The sequence below is a fragment of the Silene latifolia genome, chromosome 5 (genome assembly GCF_048544455.1).
Source record: "Silene latifolia isolate original U9 population chromosome 5, ASM4854445v1, whole genome shotgun sequence".
NCBI lineage: Eukaryota > Viridiplantae > Streptophyta > Magnoliopsida > Caryophyllales > Caryophyllaceae > Silene > Silene latifolia.
This window is the reverse complement of record NC_133530.1, coordinates 12,434,870-12,453,029: the sequence shown is the minus strand read 5'-3', so window position 1 is coordinate 12,453,029 and position 18,160 is coordinate 12,434,870. Positions and strand designations below refer to the sequence as shown.

Sequence of the window (18,160 nt, the reverse complement as noted above, 5' to 3'; positions counted from 1 at the left end):
ATTATTGACATCATAGGATTGTTGGCTGAGTGCATATGCTTCTGTGACTGCATATACTTGCTTTCCTTCTACTTTGTGTAATTTCCCATGGTTTTAGTATTCTCCATCTCTGAGCAGCTTACCCTTGTTATGCATGCTACTCTAAAAAATATAAGTTTAACCAATCCATCTATAAAGCTTCCAGATGCTATTTGTGAGTGTTCTACATCATTGCTAATGTTTGTGTTCTCCTATTTGATATGCTAGGCCACTTGAAGCATTTGGATGGACATATCGAAGAAGTAAGAGGAACTTGTCTTAACTTTCTGTTAACTTTCACATTTTAAACCGTAGCGGTATATGGAGTATCACATCCTCTAATCTTCTCTTTAAATTGACCAGGTTCCTTACTTTAGTCTACCAGCTAATGATCTGGTTGATGTCATTGGCTCATTGCTCCATTGTGCTTCAAGTAATAGTTAGCTTTTCACTTTCTAACACCTAAATAATAGCTAAAGTCTCCATTGTCTTGTTAGCTATGCACTCCTTATTGCTTACTCCTATGATGAAACCGATACGAGAATTGTGTTACCAATTCCAGCATTCTCATTAAGTATGATGAAATTGTGACCATCTGTGTTATGAACTCCATGAAAATGGATGATACTTTCCAGATGAATTTTGATGGAGGCATTTCCTAGAACAAAATTTGTTATGCCACAAGATAACATTTGAAATTTCAATATTTTAATGAGCCAAATGACCTCGGATAAATTCAAGTGAGACAACACATCATGGGGATTTTGATTTTTGAGGGTTTAGTATTTTGTAGATCAGTAAGCTTGTGATCACCAGGCCACCAATAATCATGGCATTTATCGGTAGGACATACTCCCTCCATCCCAATCATTTGCTTACGTTTTATATTCTTTGTGAGAAGGAGTATTTTAAATAAAGGTAAACAAATAATTGGAACGAAGGGGGTAGAAATTAAAATCAACGATATTTGTTATGTTCTTGCTCATCATTAGGATTGTTCATTTATTTTTCAATACCGACATTCCGTTGCGATTGTGGAGAAAGGACTAATGACTAAAGCTGATTATGATGAAGTTAAAGTAAAGCTTTGAGTCTGTTTGAGTATGGACAAGTTCATCTACTTTCATACTTTTCTTGACAACCTGATTGTCGATAGTTATCTAATAACTACTAGACTTTTAGGTGATCCTTCCTTCCCTGACCTTCTACTATGCTTTTTGTTATGATTTATCATAAAATTAATGAGCTAAAACATTGCACAATCTTGTCACACGAACCTTGATTTTCAAATCGTTACTGATCAACGAATAAGATCTGTTGCAAAGAAAAATTCAAGTTAATATAATATAAATTAACTTAATAGTAATTGGATGCAGGTACTGAAACGGTACTAAAGCTACACATGGAGAACACACCTTGGTGCCATGGTTGCTTAAAGAGTTTGCAAGATAGTTTTTTTCACAGGTACTTTTAATGTTGATATTAGGTTATTTATATAGTGTTTGTAAAATCTATCTATTCCTATAGGATTAGGAATATATGAGCTAAAAGATAAGAGTCCACAAATAGTGTTCTACTCCAACATGAATCTCAGTTTGTGACCTTTCAATTAGGTGACCTGCTGTTTGAGCCTCTAAGAGTTGAATCGCCCGGACAGGTTAGCATGGTTAAGAAACTTGAAGAAAATCTCCAAGGTGTGTGATCAATTCATAAGATTAAGTGATTAACCTATTCTTCTCTAACATTCTGACTATATAATTTGAACAGGTTAAGGGAGTATAGCTTATAGGAGGGGCATGTCGATTTTTTCTTAATGAAGATCTACTATAGACAATCAAGCTTACTGGTTACCGTCGTTGGCCGAGGACCTATTTTTCCTAACATCCTATACACTGGTTTTTATTTTGTTGATAGGTTTGTTGTCTTAATATATTTGAAACATTATGTATGATATGGAGTACTCCCTAGATATTTTGGTAATTGACTGTGGATAATCGATTGAGTGTATAAAATAATTGTTGATTACTGTATCGTCTTGCATTTGTGACCAAGGTTCTGCAACAAAGGCATTTGGCTTAACTTACCTTGATTTTTTTTCTTGTTTATGTGTTTTGGATCAGGGGATCAGCCATGCTTCCTGGTGCATCAATCCCTATTTTGTCTCAGGTAACATTTTTCCACTACTGACTCTTTTAGTGTCGTTTCTGAAAATGAGAAAACAAGATGATAATCTTTATATTATGGAACATGAGCAGAAAACAAGATTATTGCTGTTTTTTTTCATGCTTTCCTTTATGTCATTTGCTAGATTTGATTGGTAACGATTATCTGTTCTTCAACTTTTTTTTTTCCCTTCCTAATGTTGTGGATTGATTGTGTGGGGCTGGAGGACATTGATTTCGATTAAATGATAAATGCTAGGAGTAGTTTGTATGTGAAGAAAAAAATTGTCAGCTTATGTGTTGATTGTTTTACATGTGCGTGTGCTTTTGGCGGTGTATCGATCAGATGTGGTCTAATTTTGACTAACTTAGAACCGCTAATACATTGAGTTTTTAATGAGCATATTTATCATAATTATATGCCATATATTGGTGTGTCCTATGTGTTTAAGAGTCGCTCATTTTAATTATGTATCCGGTATCAAATATTCACGAGAGTCCTGCTATATAAACTGATGCAAGCTTCATTTTTCTGCAGACGATGATTACAATTTTTTGAAGTTCGATTTATTTGCACTATGATGCGACTAAGTGATGAGGATTGAAGATTTTTATTTATGTTTTTCACATGGTAGCTGTTAGGCCCAGTTTAACCTGGTCTGACCATAACCTGGTCCGACTCAATGAAGCTGAATGGTTGAAACACAGACCGGACAAGACTAACTACTATCTGGCTGGTGAAGAATATTATGGCAAGAAAACTACTAAATCCTGGAAGAGAAGCCTGATAATCAGTATATCATAGCTTGGCGGATTCCTGAAAATAGCTTGGATCAGGCAGATAAACAAGAAATACGATTGTATAAGCTAAATAACCGTGCCCTATTCTCAAGGAAGACCAAGTCCAAACCTAGAACTATATAATCCATGAATCTGGACGGAAAGAAAGGAAAAGGCTAAGGATTGGTTGAGTTGAGAACGGGTCAAGCAAGCTAATAGGAAGCATGCCCTATTATTCCTGATGATTCCTACAATTTGGGGAAGAGGTTGCTGATTATAGACGTTGCTCAATATAAACGTTAGGAGGGAGAAAAATATATATAGGAGATTTCCAACAATTGTAAAGTCATTCATTATTACTTAATTTTATCTATACTTTATCTTTTTTACTCTTGAGCATTTGAATATTCTTTCAACATTGTGCCCGGTATATCAAAACAATAAAAACGTTATTCTTTATACTCATCTCTTTCTTTGTCATTTATTCATACCATTCTAATCTTATAGAACTAGATACCCCGATCACTATATAACTAAGCTAGGATCCCTCCAGAAAATCCTGCTAAAACAATTGGCGCCACAATCGTGGGGCATCTAGTTCTTCAACCAATAAAATTCTCCTTATTATCTCTCAATTAATATTCACACACAAAAATGGTGGAACTCACCGCCGAACAACAATTAGCGGTACCTCTGCCAAAATCAAGGAATTGGAAACAATCCAAGAGAAAGCGGCTCGTGAAGCAAAAATCAATAGTCAAGGAATCGAGTCTAGCCTTTGAAGAAGAAATTGGAAAATCGGGCTTCGGGCTCCAAGACCAGATTCGAACCAGGAACCCCATTCTCATCCATCATCAAAAACATAGACTTCTCTAATTTTGGAACCCCTGGAGAAGGATACATTATCCTAAGACTCCAACCATTCCCAATGATGAGACAAACAAAACTGAAGCCGCAATAATGATGGCTATGCTTCAAGAAATCCAAAAACTCCACAACAAAATAGAAAATATACCCTGAGTACCGGACCACTCGTGGTCAAGTAGAAATTGACAAACTTTGCGGATTCACCCTTTGCAGATGAAATTGCAAAGATTGATCTACCCAAGAAATTTACTGTCCCATCCATGAGAACTTATGATGGAACTTCTGATTCACAAAATCATGTCGCCATATTTAAACAAAAAATGTTGGTCGCCTCAATACCCGGTGAACTCGTGCAAGTCCGCATGTGCAAAGGCTTTGGCACAACCCCGATCAAGGCGACATTACAATGGTTCATCAATCTCCCAAATGGAGGTATCAAGAATTTTGCGGAATTGATCAATGCCTTCAATCAACAATTCGCAAGTAGCGAGATATGGCCAAGAGACCAAGCAACTGCTTCAGGATAAAGCGACTTCCGAAGAATCTCTCAAGGAATTCCTGGCGGTTTGTCAAAGAAAAGGTGGCCATTCCAAGATGCGATGAAGAAACAAAAAGGAAGCATTCGAGCAAGGAGTCCTCGCTTGACGGTGATATTTATGCGGATCTGACCAAGAAAGCATGTCCAACCTTTGCCACCGTTCAATCCATCGCCTTAGAGCATGTTAGATTAGAAGAAGACCTCAACTTCGGACGAACTCATCCTAGGAGGAAAGCGGGGCTATGGACATACTAACAGAAAAGCTCCTACCGAAAGGAGGCAATCCCGGATCAAAGACCCTATTCCAGGCCTGAACGATCCGAAGTCAATATGGCACAAGAACATAAAGGTAACCTCTCTAGCCTCCCAACTATTCCTGAATATAACTTCTCTATTAATACTGCGGGATTAATCAAACGCTGGAAAACACGGGAGATACGGTCGGATGGCCAAAGAAGTCCGACAACCCCAGGAAGGATCCAACGAGATGGTGTGACTTCCATCGGGACATCGGACACACCACGAAGAATACATAGCACAAAACACGGATGGAAACAGGAGAAGTCATATTAGACCCGAATTCCCGACAGAAAGTACTTGTAGGGTCGATGCACCCGACTCAATCAATCGGACCAAATCGGTCGACTTTCTTAAAACTAAAATGTCTTGTTTTGCTTGGTCACATTTTGATATGATCGTATAGATGCTTTGATGTTATTACTCATAAGTTGAACATTGACAAATCCTTTAAGCCCATACAAAGAAAAGAGAAGAAAATTTGCCGCAGAAAGGCACGAAATTATCAACCAAGAAGTTGACAAGCTCACCGGACATGGGAATGATCGGGAAGTGATGTACCCCGACCGGCTTGCAAACGTGGTAGTCGTCCAAAAGAAAAATGGCAAATGGAGAGTCTCGTGAGATTACACCGACTTAAACAAAGCCTGTCCCAAAAGATCCATTTCCCCTACCACACATCGATGCAATGGTAGATGCCACCTGCAGCCACGAAATGTTGACATTCATGGATGCCTCCAAATGATTCAACCGATAAAAATGCACCCAAAGAGACCAGGAAAGCACACTTTCATCACGAAAGAGGTATATATTGCTATCTTTGCTATGCCCTTTGGATTAAAAAATGCAGGTGCAACCTACCAAAGACTAGTCAACATGATGTTCAAAGATCAGATAGGAGACACCATGGAAGTCTATATAGATGACATGGTAGTCAAATCAAAAAAGGCAGAAGACCATGTCAAAGACCTAGAAGTAGCCTTTCAAATATTGGAAAAATTCAATATGAAGCTCAACCCACAAAAATGCCACTTCGAGTCTCAAAGGCAAATTCTTGGGCTACATGGTGACAAAGAGAGGAATAGAAGCCAGACCACAGCGATCAAAGCTATCCTGGAGCTAGAACCACCAAAGACAGTCAAAGATATACAAAAACCGACGGAAGGATAGCACCCTGAACAGTTCATTTCAAGATCATCAGAAAGATGCAAATCGTTTTATAACCTGCTAAGGAAAAACAAAGACTTCCAATGGACCCCGATCATCAGTTTGCCTTTGAAGACTTGAAAATATATCTATCCTCCCCCTTTATCGGCAAAACCAAATAAAGATGAACCCACGACAAGATACACGATCCGCCACAAATCTTTGTCGATGCGATCCTGGTCAAAGAAGCAGACGGACAACAAGACTGTCTACTATGTAAGTAAAAGTCTACGGATGCGAAATCGGTATGGATTACTAGAAAAATATGTTTTAGCTTTAATAATGAGTTGCACAAAATTAAGACCATATTTTGAAAGTCACCCTATAATAGTTAGAACAAATCTTCCTATTAAGTCTGTACTTAGGAGACCAATTGTCCTGGACGAATGTGCAAATGGTCGATCCCAAATAAGCACATACAATATAACATTTGAACCAAGGACAACAATTAAATCACAAGCATTAGCAGATTTTGTGGGTGATTTTAGTCCGACCCTAGAACCCGACCTAATAAAAGAAGTAAATAAACGACCAAATGGCGACCAAACAGACCTAGAATGGACCCTATTTGTCGATGGAGCAGCCAATACAAGGGGCACAGGCCTAGGTGTAGTACTAAAATCACCACAGGGGGATAAGATAGTACAGGCTATAAGTTGTGCATTTGAGGCTACCAACAATGAGGGAGAATATGAAGCCCTGATAGCCGGATTAAAGGTATGTATTGATCTTGGTGTGCAAAATTTAAAGGTACGCACTGATTCCCTTCTCGTCTCCAACCAGGTAAATGGCATATATACTTTAAAAAGACCCCAAAATGATGCTTTATCTAGATGTTGTTCAAATGCTAAAATCAAAGTTTAAAAACTTTAATATTGACCAAATTTCCGGGACTTAAATACCCGGCCGATGCCTTAGCCGGCCTAGGGTCCAACTTTAGTCCCCTTGATTTTGACAAAATACCCATTGTGCATTTATTAGAACCGGCAATAAACAAACAAGATGAAAGTTTCCCAATCTACATTGCTAATTCTTGACGAAACCTTACTATGATCGCTCAACAAGGAATCCTACCCTTAAATAAGCAAGATGCCGAGCACCGAAAATAAAAGTCGCCGTATACTATTATTGACAACGTGCTTTTTAAGAAATCGCAGGGCGGACCTTACCTCGGATGCCTGGAACCACGGAAGGCGAAAGCGGATATTATCGAAATCCATGAAGGATATTGTGGAAATCACAAAGGTGGAAGAAGCCTGGCAAGCAAAGTACTCGAACAGATATTATTGGCCCACCTTAAGAGCCGATTGCTGGATTTCACTCTAAATGCAAAGCCCGTCGATTCACGGACCATATATCCATCGACCATCCGAGGAACTACATTCCATATCCGCACCACGGCCATTTATGAAGTGGGGCATGGATATAGTAGGAAAACTACCTCAAGCACCCGGACAAAAAGTTTTCATGCTAGCAATGACTGATTACTTCTCCAAATGGATAGAAGTTGAATCATACAGGCAAGTCAAGGAGAAAGATGTCATAGCATTCATCAAACATAATATCATATGTAGATATGGCATCCCCTCCGAAATAGTATGCGACAATGGCACACAATTTGTGGGAAAAAGAACAAGAAACCTTCCGTGCTCAATGGAACATCAATCTGGTAACATCCACGCCAGGATATCCAAAAGCCAACGGTCAAGTCAAATCCGATAACAAAGTGGTGATCACCGTATAAAGAAAAAGCTGGAAAGAAGAAAAGGTAGATGGGTGAAGAGCTCCCCACGGTCCTTTGGGTGGCGAACCACGCCTAAAACATCCACCGGCCAAACCCCTATTCCTTGGTCTATGGATGTGAAGCGATAATTCCGGTGAGGTGGACATTCCATCATCCAGGTGTAGCCTAAACACAACAACAAACAACATACCTCTAATGGAGGATAGCCTGGACTTAACGGAGGAGCTAAGAGATGCGGCAAGCATCGTTAGCGACATACCAAAGAAAGAGTTGCGAGAAGCTACAACAAAAATCAAAGCCAGGGTATTCGGGGGTAGGAGACCTCGTTCTCAGGAAAGTTTTCCAAAACACAAAAGAAAAGAATGCTGGCAAATTGGCCCCAACCTGGGAAGGCCCCTATCTGATTGATTCAATTGTTGGCCAGGGAGCTTATAGACTACAAACCCTGGACGGCGAAATGATCCCGAGAGCCTGGAATATTACACATTTAAAACTATTTCACATATAGAATATATCGCACAATCCAGGTATAACTTTTTACTTCAAATACTTCTTGCCTGGAACCTACATGTATGATACTTGCAATTACATGAATAAATGCCGTATATGATTTCTTCAATTTATATGTCCAAACACTTATTTATATTCTCATATTCATTTAGCGAAATCTTCAACACTTGTTTTACATATTGCATTTTAATTAAAACAAATCTCAAAGATTGGGGCCACCCCACCAAATATCCAACTGATACCCAAAATTCATTTGCAAAATAGGCCTTTAAATCTCGAGCTCAACATACAAGCCCTAAAATCTATTCTGAATTGTATGACATAGGTGGGTCATAAGCCCTCCAGGATGGCAACAACCCCACCCATAACACATCAAATCGCACGATCGATCGAATAATCGGCTTTGATCGATCGAATAATCGCCTGATCCATCAAAAAATCGCTCGATCGATCGAATAACGGCGGATCCAATTACATATCCAACATCAATACCTTATCAAAACACAAAAAGAAACAAAACAAAGACCAAATATTTATTCACCCAAAATACTAGTCCCACCTAATAACCATCCATCCCAGGAACATTCCCCCTGGATGGGCCAAAAAATTCCTTAAAACTCTAAAAATTCATTCCAGGGACATTCCCCCTGGATAGACCAAAACCCAAAAGAAAAAACTAAGTTATTTTTGAGCGATGAATCGACTCACAACCATCCACCATCTCCGATCACCGGACTTTGCCTTGGAAGGAGGGGAATCCACTTCTTCTTCTTGACCCATGTTGGCCAAATCGGATATCTGAGCATCCGTAGTCGTCTCATCTCGGTCCGGATTCCAATCAGCCCGATCGGTTCTGGATCCCTCATAGCATCAACCCGACCTTTTCCGAAGAAGTCTTGAGCCGCATCACCAACCTCGCCTCCACTAACTCCTTTTCAAGAAGCTCTTCATTCTTTTTCAATCGATCTGCATTGCTCGCTTCTCGACCTCCACTCCGGCTGACCCTTCTCGGCATTTTTCGCGACCACCTCACAAACTATAGCGACCCTGGTTGACTCCTTAGCCGCCGCTAACCGAGATTGGAGCACCACTTCATTACCCCCGGATGAGTGCGGTCACGGTTTAGCCTATCCGACTTTTCCTCCAATCGTAACCTTGGCACAGGCGTCCCTAAGCCGACAAGCGAGCTTGACAAAGATCCAACCCCTGCGTACATACAAAATCAATTAGGCAAATACAAGGTAAAACAAAAAGCATATAAACTATAAAAAACAGATCCTCTACAACTAACCTCTCTAGCCGGGAAGCGAGTTCAAGCGACCCTTGTTACAAGAGAAGTCGAATAGAAACCACCCTGTAGACGAATCAAGGGTACTAGCGGACAACATTGATCGCTCATCCTTGCGAAAACTCATCTATCCGGGCCCGGCATCATCCATGTCATCAATCCTAGCAGGCACCGCCTTATACTCCCGAGAGGCCGAGCTTGAATAGGCTCTTTGTCCCCCTCTTCCTCTTCCAAGATCACATCTTCCCTCTTCCTTTTTTGAGCACTGGACGACCTCGGGCGACACTATCTGGGCGGATCTTGAGGAGGCTGGACATCAGAAATTAGGATATCCAAAGTCTTGTCACTCCCGCTAGTTTCTGGCTCTTGGACCGCTCAAAGAATCCTAGCCACCCCACCTTCAAATCCTTTGCAGAAAAGCTAGCCAGCCTAGCAGAAGATCTAAACACTGGATATAAAAAAAAAATATATACGTAAATATTAAACCAAAAAGTGACAGAAAGACAACAGCCAACATAAAAGCAAGTAGAAGGCATACAGGAAAGAGCAGTAGAGCTAGGCTTGCCTTTGGGTACTTTAACCCCGATCGGCTTGGTCTTCATATACGGGGCAACAATTCCCCGCCTGCAGTGGCAGTCCTCTCTTCCTCAGGAATGGCAAGGAAAGCATCTATCCTTGCAATAGCCTCTTCATCCAGAGGATCGTGATTCCAATCAGGAGCTACAAACATTACAGAAACAAAATATACAGGTAAGATTTATATACCTCATTCTCACTCAATATAACTGCAAAATAAGAATACAGGAAACCTACCACTCTCCAAAGGAGGATATCTCGAGTAATCAAAGCCCGATCCCGAGTCTCGATCCGGATAAACAGAAAGTCTTTGCCCAACTCTTGTCGTCTCCAGAATCCAGGTTAGTAATTAATGGAGTCATCTTTGACTTAATTCTCAAATTAAAACGACCAACAGAAGGATTTTTAAAATGATATAATGCCTTAATATCATTAAGAGTAATCACAAGATTGTGTTTAGCACATAAATTTTCTATGGAATGAACAAGTTTCCAAACCATCGGCATAATTTGAAAAGGTGACACTTCCATAGCACGGATGGTGTCAATCATTAAGGGAGTAAAAGGTAACTTACGACCGCTTTGAATGCCCATTCAAAAATACGAACCAACCAGGTGATACCCGTTAGCCCTAATGACAAAACTCGAGAATCCATACCTCAGTCGATTCAGGAATTATTTTCTTCTCCCTTAATATCTTGTCATAATTTGTTTTCAACAAGTTCTCTTCAGGAAAGTAAGGATCCAAAGATTGAAGGGCAGTGAAAACAGAATCCTGGTACTTAAAAGCAACAACAGCGAGCGGAGGATCAATCTCCATCACTTCTTCTTCCTGGACGTTTACGAGTTCGGGCTCGCGAGCAGCAGCTTTTCTGGGATGTAGGGCGTTTCTTTGCTCCCATGTTCTTAAGTGTTTGATTTATTATAGAAATTGTTGAGAAAATACGAAACAGATTACGAGAAATATGGAAGAATTCCGGGAAGAATTTTAGAAGAATATTTAGCAAAGAAAGTGGAGGAAATTTGGTGGAAGATAATCTTGCCCTAAATACCGAATTTATAGAAAACCTATAACGGTGTGAAAACCCTAGGGATTGTAAAACACTCAGCATGACATCACCTAGCCGTTATAGTGTCCAACGGTAACTAGGAGTCTAAGAGTCATTAATTAAGTGTAAGTCTCTTTATTGTTTAACCCGGTAAAAATTGACATTTCACCCCTGGCCTGACCCAGCACGGGTAAAATGTCAAGGGGCAATTGTTAGGCCCAGTTTAACCTGGTCTGACCATAACCAGTCCGACTCAATGAAGTGAATGGTTGAAACACGACCGGACAAGACTAACTACTATCTGGCTGGTGAAGAATATTATGGCAAGAAAACTACTAAATCCTGGAAGAGAAGCCTGATAATCAGTATATCATAGCTTGGCGGATTCCTGAAAATAGCTTGGATCAGGCAGATAAACAAGAAATACGATTGTATAAGCTAAATAACCGTGCCCTATTCTCAAGGAAGACCAAGTCCAAACCTAGAACTATATAATCCATGAATCTGGACGGAAAGAAAGGAAAAGGCTAAGGATTGGTTGAGTTGAGAACGGGTCAAGCAAGCTAATAGGAAGCATGCCCTATTATTCCGGTGACAGTTCCTACAATTTGGGGAAGAGGTTGCTGATTATAGACGTTGCTCAATATAAACGTTAGGAGGGAGAAAAATATATATAGGAGATTTCCAACAATTGTAAAGTCATTCATTATTACTTAATTTTATCTATACTTTATCTTTTTTACTCTTGAGCATTTGAATATTCTTTCAACATTGTGCCCGGTATATCAAAACAATAAAAACGTTATTCTTTATACTCATCTCTTTCTTTGTCATTTATTCATACCATTCTAATCTTATAGAACTAGATACCCTGATCACTATATAACTAAGCCGGATCCCTCCAGGAAAATCCTGCTAAAACAGTAGCGTATCTTCGATATTTGTAGGCTCTTAACAATGTGATACAATTTTGTATTTTGTTTCAATAAAATTTGTCCTAATGGTTCAAATTAAATCGGAAGGTTTTTCTTGTGTAAAAAATGCCGGAGTTTCTGAATTGTAACAGGTTTAATTCTTATGAGCTATACGATTCATTCGTGTAGGGTTACGATAAAAATAGAAATATTTTTTTAAAAAAATTACAGAATCAAAGAGAACGGTTAGTACCATCACAACTGTTCTCTTTGAAATGATAGAACTAAGGCGCCAAAAAATCGAAAACACTAACAAAGAGAACTGCCTTATCAAAGAGACTGGTTATTTCACGTTAACCGTTCTCTTTGATATATCAACGAGAACGGTTCTAAAAGGCAACCGTTCTGATTGTTGTTACAAAGAGACCGGGTTGACTTGATTTCAACCGTTCTCTTAGATCAAAGAGAACGCTTGGCCACAGGACGGTCCAAACTACGTATAAGAACGGTTACCAACTGTTCTCTTTGATCATTTTTGTAGTAGTGTTTATGGATACCTTTACTTCGAATACTGCAAATATGTCAACGGGGTTCACATAATTCTCACCTCCTCTTCCTCCTTCCCCTGTTTCCTGCTATATCTCCTCCTCTCCCTCCCCCTGTTCCTCCTCGTCCCCCTCTTCCCCATTCCCCTCTCTGTCTTCATTCCCTTTTCTCTTTGCATCTGGTACTCTCCTCCTCTCCTTCTCTTATGTTAGGTTAGGTTGTATGAGACAAAGTCATAGATAGGCAAGGGGAACTTATAGCTTTACATGAATGTAAAACAATTTGACAGCAGTAGAGTAGTAGGCTAACCATCCACCTCATGGATCTACATTAACTATACTATGACGTGAGCAGCGAGCGTTCCGCTAAAACTTTAAAATGAACCATCATCAGCAGCAACAAGAATCTATTTATTAAATAACAAAAAATCAAACCCATGAGTTAAATGGGTGGCTCTGAAGAAAATGGATATATGTAGTCCCGATTCCTGACAAAATTGACCAAACAGGGGAAAATAAAAACACGGACCTATAAATGACTTGATCTGCAATACCCGATTCAATGACCAACATCAAATTATTTGAAGCAAAACCCACATAACCCAAAATGGCTCGAAAACTTGGTTGAGCAATTCATAACCATGATAAGAAGACCCATGTCCTAATAGCAACGCACTAAAATGAGTCTAACACATAATGTCCCATCTCAAACCTGATCGAAAAACTCAATGACCAACATCAACACTGAAATGACACTGCTCCTCCCATCTTCTCAATTGTCAAACCTCCCTTTACCCTCCCTCTACGTTCGGCCCATTCTCCCTCTCCCTCAACCTCCCTCCCAATATGAATAAACCAAGCATAGTGTCTCTCTCCCGCTCTCCTCTTCGTCTAAGCAATACTAAGCAAAGCTCATTTATCCTTCATCCTCCCCCTCACTCTCTTCCTCTGCATCTGCCCCTTATCCCAACCTCTCTTTCCTTCTCCCCTCTCCCTCTCCCTTTCCATGTCTAATTCCTTCTCCCCCTGACTCGTATAAGACCGACACTAAACTACCAAGTACGGGAATTTATATGATTTAAGAAAGACGAGATACCAAATTTATGAAATTGAAAAAAAAAGTACCCACTTAAAAACATTAACACTAAACATAGCCCCTAACATGACGTGGGAAGTTAAAAACAAAACTAAGAATCACCCTATCCTATTGCCTTTTTCTAGAATAAGTTAGTCCCCATCAACCATATGTTATGCCTTATTAAGCACGGCATTTTTAGAATAAGGATATGGAGCTTGTCCCACATTCCGTGATGTTGTGATAGATATGTAGTTAGTCTCATATAAGTCGAAATCAATGGCGCGTACACCGTCTATGCGGAAACAAATTATAAAAAACTAAGCACAAATGCTCTCTTCTCTCCCTCCCTTTCCCTCCTTTCCTCCCGAATTTGAACAAAAGCAAACAAAGAGCATATCTCCTCCCTCCCTCCAACCATATCCCTTGTTGATGATCGCGGTCAGAGTATCATAGCCTATCCATATGATGATCGCGTTTTCGATTAGACTACTCTCTTGATTGCTATCCCTATAGCTCTCTTATGTCCCTTTATCTACTTGAACAATCCCACTCGTGATCACCAGAATCTATGTCGACAAAGATTTATTTTTTTGTGATTTCCGTTAAGTCCCAAGTATTTTATGTGATTTACTTTAAGCCAAATATTATTAATTGTATGTCAAATATAAGACCGTCTCAAAAGAAATCTTCACCGTCAAATGCGAATATCTTCTCACCTCTCTAAACAAACCCTTATGAGCTGATCTCGAACAATAGTAATTTCCTTTGGTGACCAGAATTCAATGCACTAACTCTACTCAAACATATAGCCGTAATAGATATGACGCTTAAAAGAGATGTCTATATTAAATATATTTTGGAGGACTCTCAATCCTAATCCCAAGTTACTTCAAATTACAAAGTAACTATAATCAAATAAACAAACATTGAACACCTACCCATCATACCACATCCAAGAACAAAAGAAATTAATAACATAATTGCTACCAGCTTCACTGCACTGCCACAATCTGATCATCTTTGACATACTAATATTAACATAATTGAAATCAGCACTCATTATATAAGCCATACGCTCACAATTTTTTACTTATGGTTTAAATAGTTGAATACACTTGATAAGTATTATGTGTAATTGTGTATTCATATTTCTTAATTGTATCATTTCAAACTCCATGTTCTATTCCTGGCCAGCTTTCTCATCAGCCGCACTATGAATTAAGCAACCTTGCACAATGGTTTTCTAGCCCTTTTGTTGTTGCTCGGAAGATCACAACTTAAAATAGAACAACAAGTACAAGACATACAAACAACGTATGCTATCTAGAGGATGAGGCCCGCAGAAAAGTTCTTACCCGAAGTCTCCCAAGCATATCTCCCTCTAGAATGTCTATTCTAGCATTGTACCCACTCAATTCAGCCTCAAACATATGTCCTGCAACCTGGTATTCACGTAAGAGATACTGACTAAGCGGCCTTGCAAATTTTCTAGGATAAGCTATTTATCATATAATAAGAATAACAAATCGAACATTAAAATGAGAATGCACTTATTTAGATATTTACAACATGAACATCTGAACAGGACCCTAGATATTTTTACATCTAAACCAAGTACAATATAGAACATTACCTAGAGCCTTACCCCTTACCTTTGTGTTTAAAACATGCATACATTGTTTTCAGATGCATAACAAAAATTGTCACAAGCTCAAATTAATAATATGGGCTTACATTTTACCCGTCATTTTTTTTATTTCATCATTTCTAAAACCACTATATCCTAATTAATGGCTAACTGCCAACAAAATCATAAAAGTAGCGGCCATCCTTACATCATTACAAATGGCTGCTATAGGAATAGGAATATAACCTGAATGTCAGAACCTAAGCATTCCTATGACGCCTAACAACGGCTTCTAAGTCCGACGGAACTTTATAGAAATCGGGTTTCGCTTCCCAAGCAGTTCACGACATTCATTGGGTTTTCAGGTGACCATGTGTGTTTTTGCGGTGGAAGAGGTGGGGATTGAACAATTGGTTTGTTGAAGGGTTCTCCATGCCAGGTGAATACATCATGTTTAACAAGTACGGTAGTAGGCTCCAGGTTCTTTTGAATGCCGAAACCCTTTCCTTAACTGTTAAGAGTGTTAGGTAGCTCTCCCTTGCGTGGGCACACTGGACAACCTCGTAATTGGTGCATATGGAGTTGTGGTTGGCGTCAATAACTTTGAGGTTGTAGGTATGTATGAGGTAGTTTATAACTTTAGTGGAATTAGTTATCTTCCCTACGATATATTGCATCTTATAAGAACATGATTATGTGTACATACCACAATCAATTATCCCAAAATAAAAAGTGCAGCTGGGTGATAAATAACAATAAGAAAAAGTGACCACAATCAATCTCCCCTAAATAAATAAAAAATTGTGAGAAAACAAATCTTGTTAGCCAAATTCTAATTTGTAAGCAGTGTGCTCATGTATACAAGAATGCAGCTACCATGTTCGTGTCCAAACATTTGAGTAAGCGCCATAGCTTGAGAGTATTTTCTAATAAAGGTGACAAAGAAGCTTTCCCATCCCCAGTCACAATATCATACACATAAATATAATTACGAGCACGGCAATGCACGACGATTACCCGTGCTTTTCAGGATGAGATTGTGCAGCGGAGTCCAGTTTGACATGTTTTGAGGATTGCTCCTCGTCTTTTTGTCGATAGGTTTATCTCCTACGATTGAGAGTGGCCTGCATTAATAGAACCTTCTAGTCAGTTCAAGGACAACAAATAGATGGACTAAAGCACGGGCGATTCAGTAACAGCTCGAGCTTATGCGCGTTCTTTAGAAGATTAATAATCACGCCCTGCGCCCACTTGACTAAGAAAGCTAATGGATTATTTAACTACATCTCTATATCCATCATAATCAAATCACCCCAAATTATACAGAATAACTAACTGGAGCCAATAAATCAACGACATCAAATGAGGATGTTCTTCAACATTTCTACACTTCCATATAATGTTATTGGACCAAAAATAAACAAATAATGTTGTGGGACGACTAAATATAAAGCAACAATTTCATGCACGAAAACACGGCATCACAACAACCAAAAAAATGCAGGAATCCCCAAATCATCTCAAGGAAAGGAGATCAAATACAATAGCGAAACACCAAAATAGCACAGAAATTTACATTGGAATTATAGCATGATAATAATTTTGCCACCCCCACATGCAAAGGTCGCCACAAGAAATTAGGAAAATAGAAAATAGGTATAAAAACAAACGAAATAAACCGGTTAAATTAAAATGTATTCGAGTGCTAAAATAGGCAATCCTTCTCCTTTGAGGCCCTAAATCCTAACTTATTTAATTCACAATCAATAATATAGCTCATCTAACATCAGCAGCAATGGGTTAATTAAAACTTAAAGTACCTCACTAATGCTGACGTCCCTCGCTGGCGACGCTCCTCAGTTCGAACATAATCAGTCACCTTTTAAGCTGCAGATTACTGCATGCAACCAATTTAAATCCAAAAATTTAAACCCTAACTTATTTAATTTAATTCAAATTAAACCCTAACTTATTTAATTAATTCACAATCAATAACATACGTCATCTAACATCAACAGCAAAGGGTTAATTAAACTTAAGATACCTCATTTAACCCGCCGATGTCCCTCGCTGGCGACTTTGATCGACACATAGATCTCATTTATCCTCCGCATAAGCATGAATAATTGATATGGGGAATGGTGGGGAAAATGAGTGTGCGCAGATGGTAATAGTAGGTGGGAAAGTGAGGGGAATTGAAGGTGGAAGAGTGAAAGAGGGAGAAACGAGAATGTCTGATGAGGAATGATAAATGGAACGAAAAATAGGATGAATAATAGGCAAGGGCAAAATGGGCAGAAATGACAAGAGTTACTGTTCTGGCTACAGTAAATGTCTTTTGGGTTTTTTTAAAGAGTATGGAAAAGAAAAGTGTAAACTATGACTTATTCACCTTAAATAGGAAAGTGTAAACTATTGATCGGGTTAGAGGGAGTACTATTTTGTTTCATTAATTTATACTAAATAAGAATGTGTAGATCATTGTCCCTTTGGGGACATCTGATAAAATTGGAACGATACAGAGAAGATTAGCATGACCCCTGCGCAAGGATGACACGCATAAATCGAGAAATGGTCCAAAAAAAAGAATGTGTAGATCATTAGATCGTAGAGGAACAAAATCGAGAATAACCGAAGTAAAATTTTGTGGTTTGAACAACTTAAAACTTGCAGCAACTCATAGTATTATTCATATATGATGAACTGATGATCAATTGTAATCTAACCATTACATAATATTGATTTCTTCTTAGATTCATATTGCAAGGATAAAATTTTACTCAATGCACAATTCTTCTTAACTTAAACACGGAGAACAAAAAAATTAATTACAATGTAAAAAATCAAAACAGTTTTTAACCATTTAGAGTTTGAGTGTTGGACTCATGGAAATTTGGAAAGATTAAAAGAATAATAGTAAGTGGTACTCTAAATACACAATGTAACTAATTATATGGTACTC

The 18,160-nt window shown here is 38.8% G+C and overlaps 1 long non-coding RNA gene and 1 other non-coding gene across 2 annotated transcripts; both read left to right on the top strand.

Annotated features, from left to right (window-relative positions):
• The first annotated feature begins 1,049 nt into the window (after positions 1-1,049).
• LOC141656741 (uncharacterized) lies at positions 1,050-3,419 on the top strand. Its single transcript, XR_012548558.1, has 6 exons — positions 1,050-1,200; positions 1,395-1,482; positions 1,632-1,712; positions 1,786-1,932; positions 2,139-2,184; positions 2,719-3,419. It is a non-coding gene; the product is annotated as an uncharacterized LOC141656741 (long non-coding RNA).
• A 14,262-nt stretch (positions 3,420-17,681) lies between these two features.
• On the top strand, positions 17,682-17,784 carry LOC141658167 (U6 spliceosomal RNA). Its single transcript, XR_012549069.1, has one exon. It is a non-coding gene; the product is annotated as a U6 spliceosomal RNA (small nuclear RNA).
• The last annotated feature ends 376 nt before the right edge of the window (positions 17,785-18,160 follow it).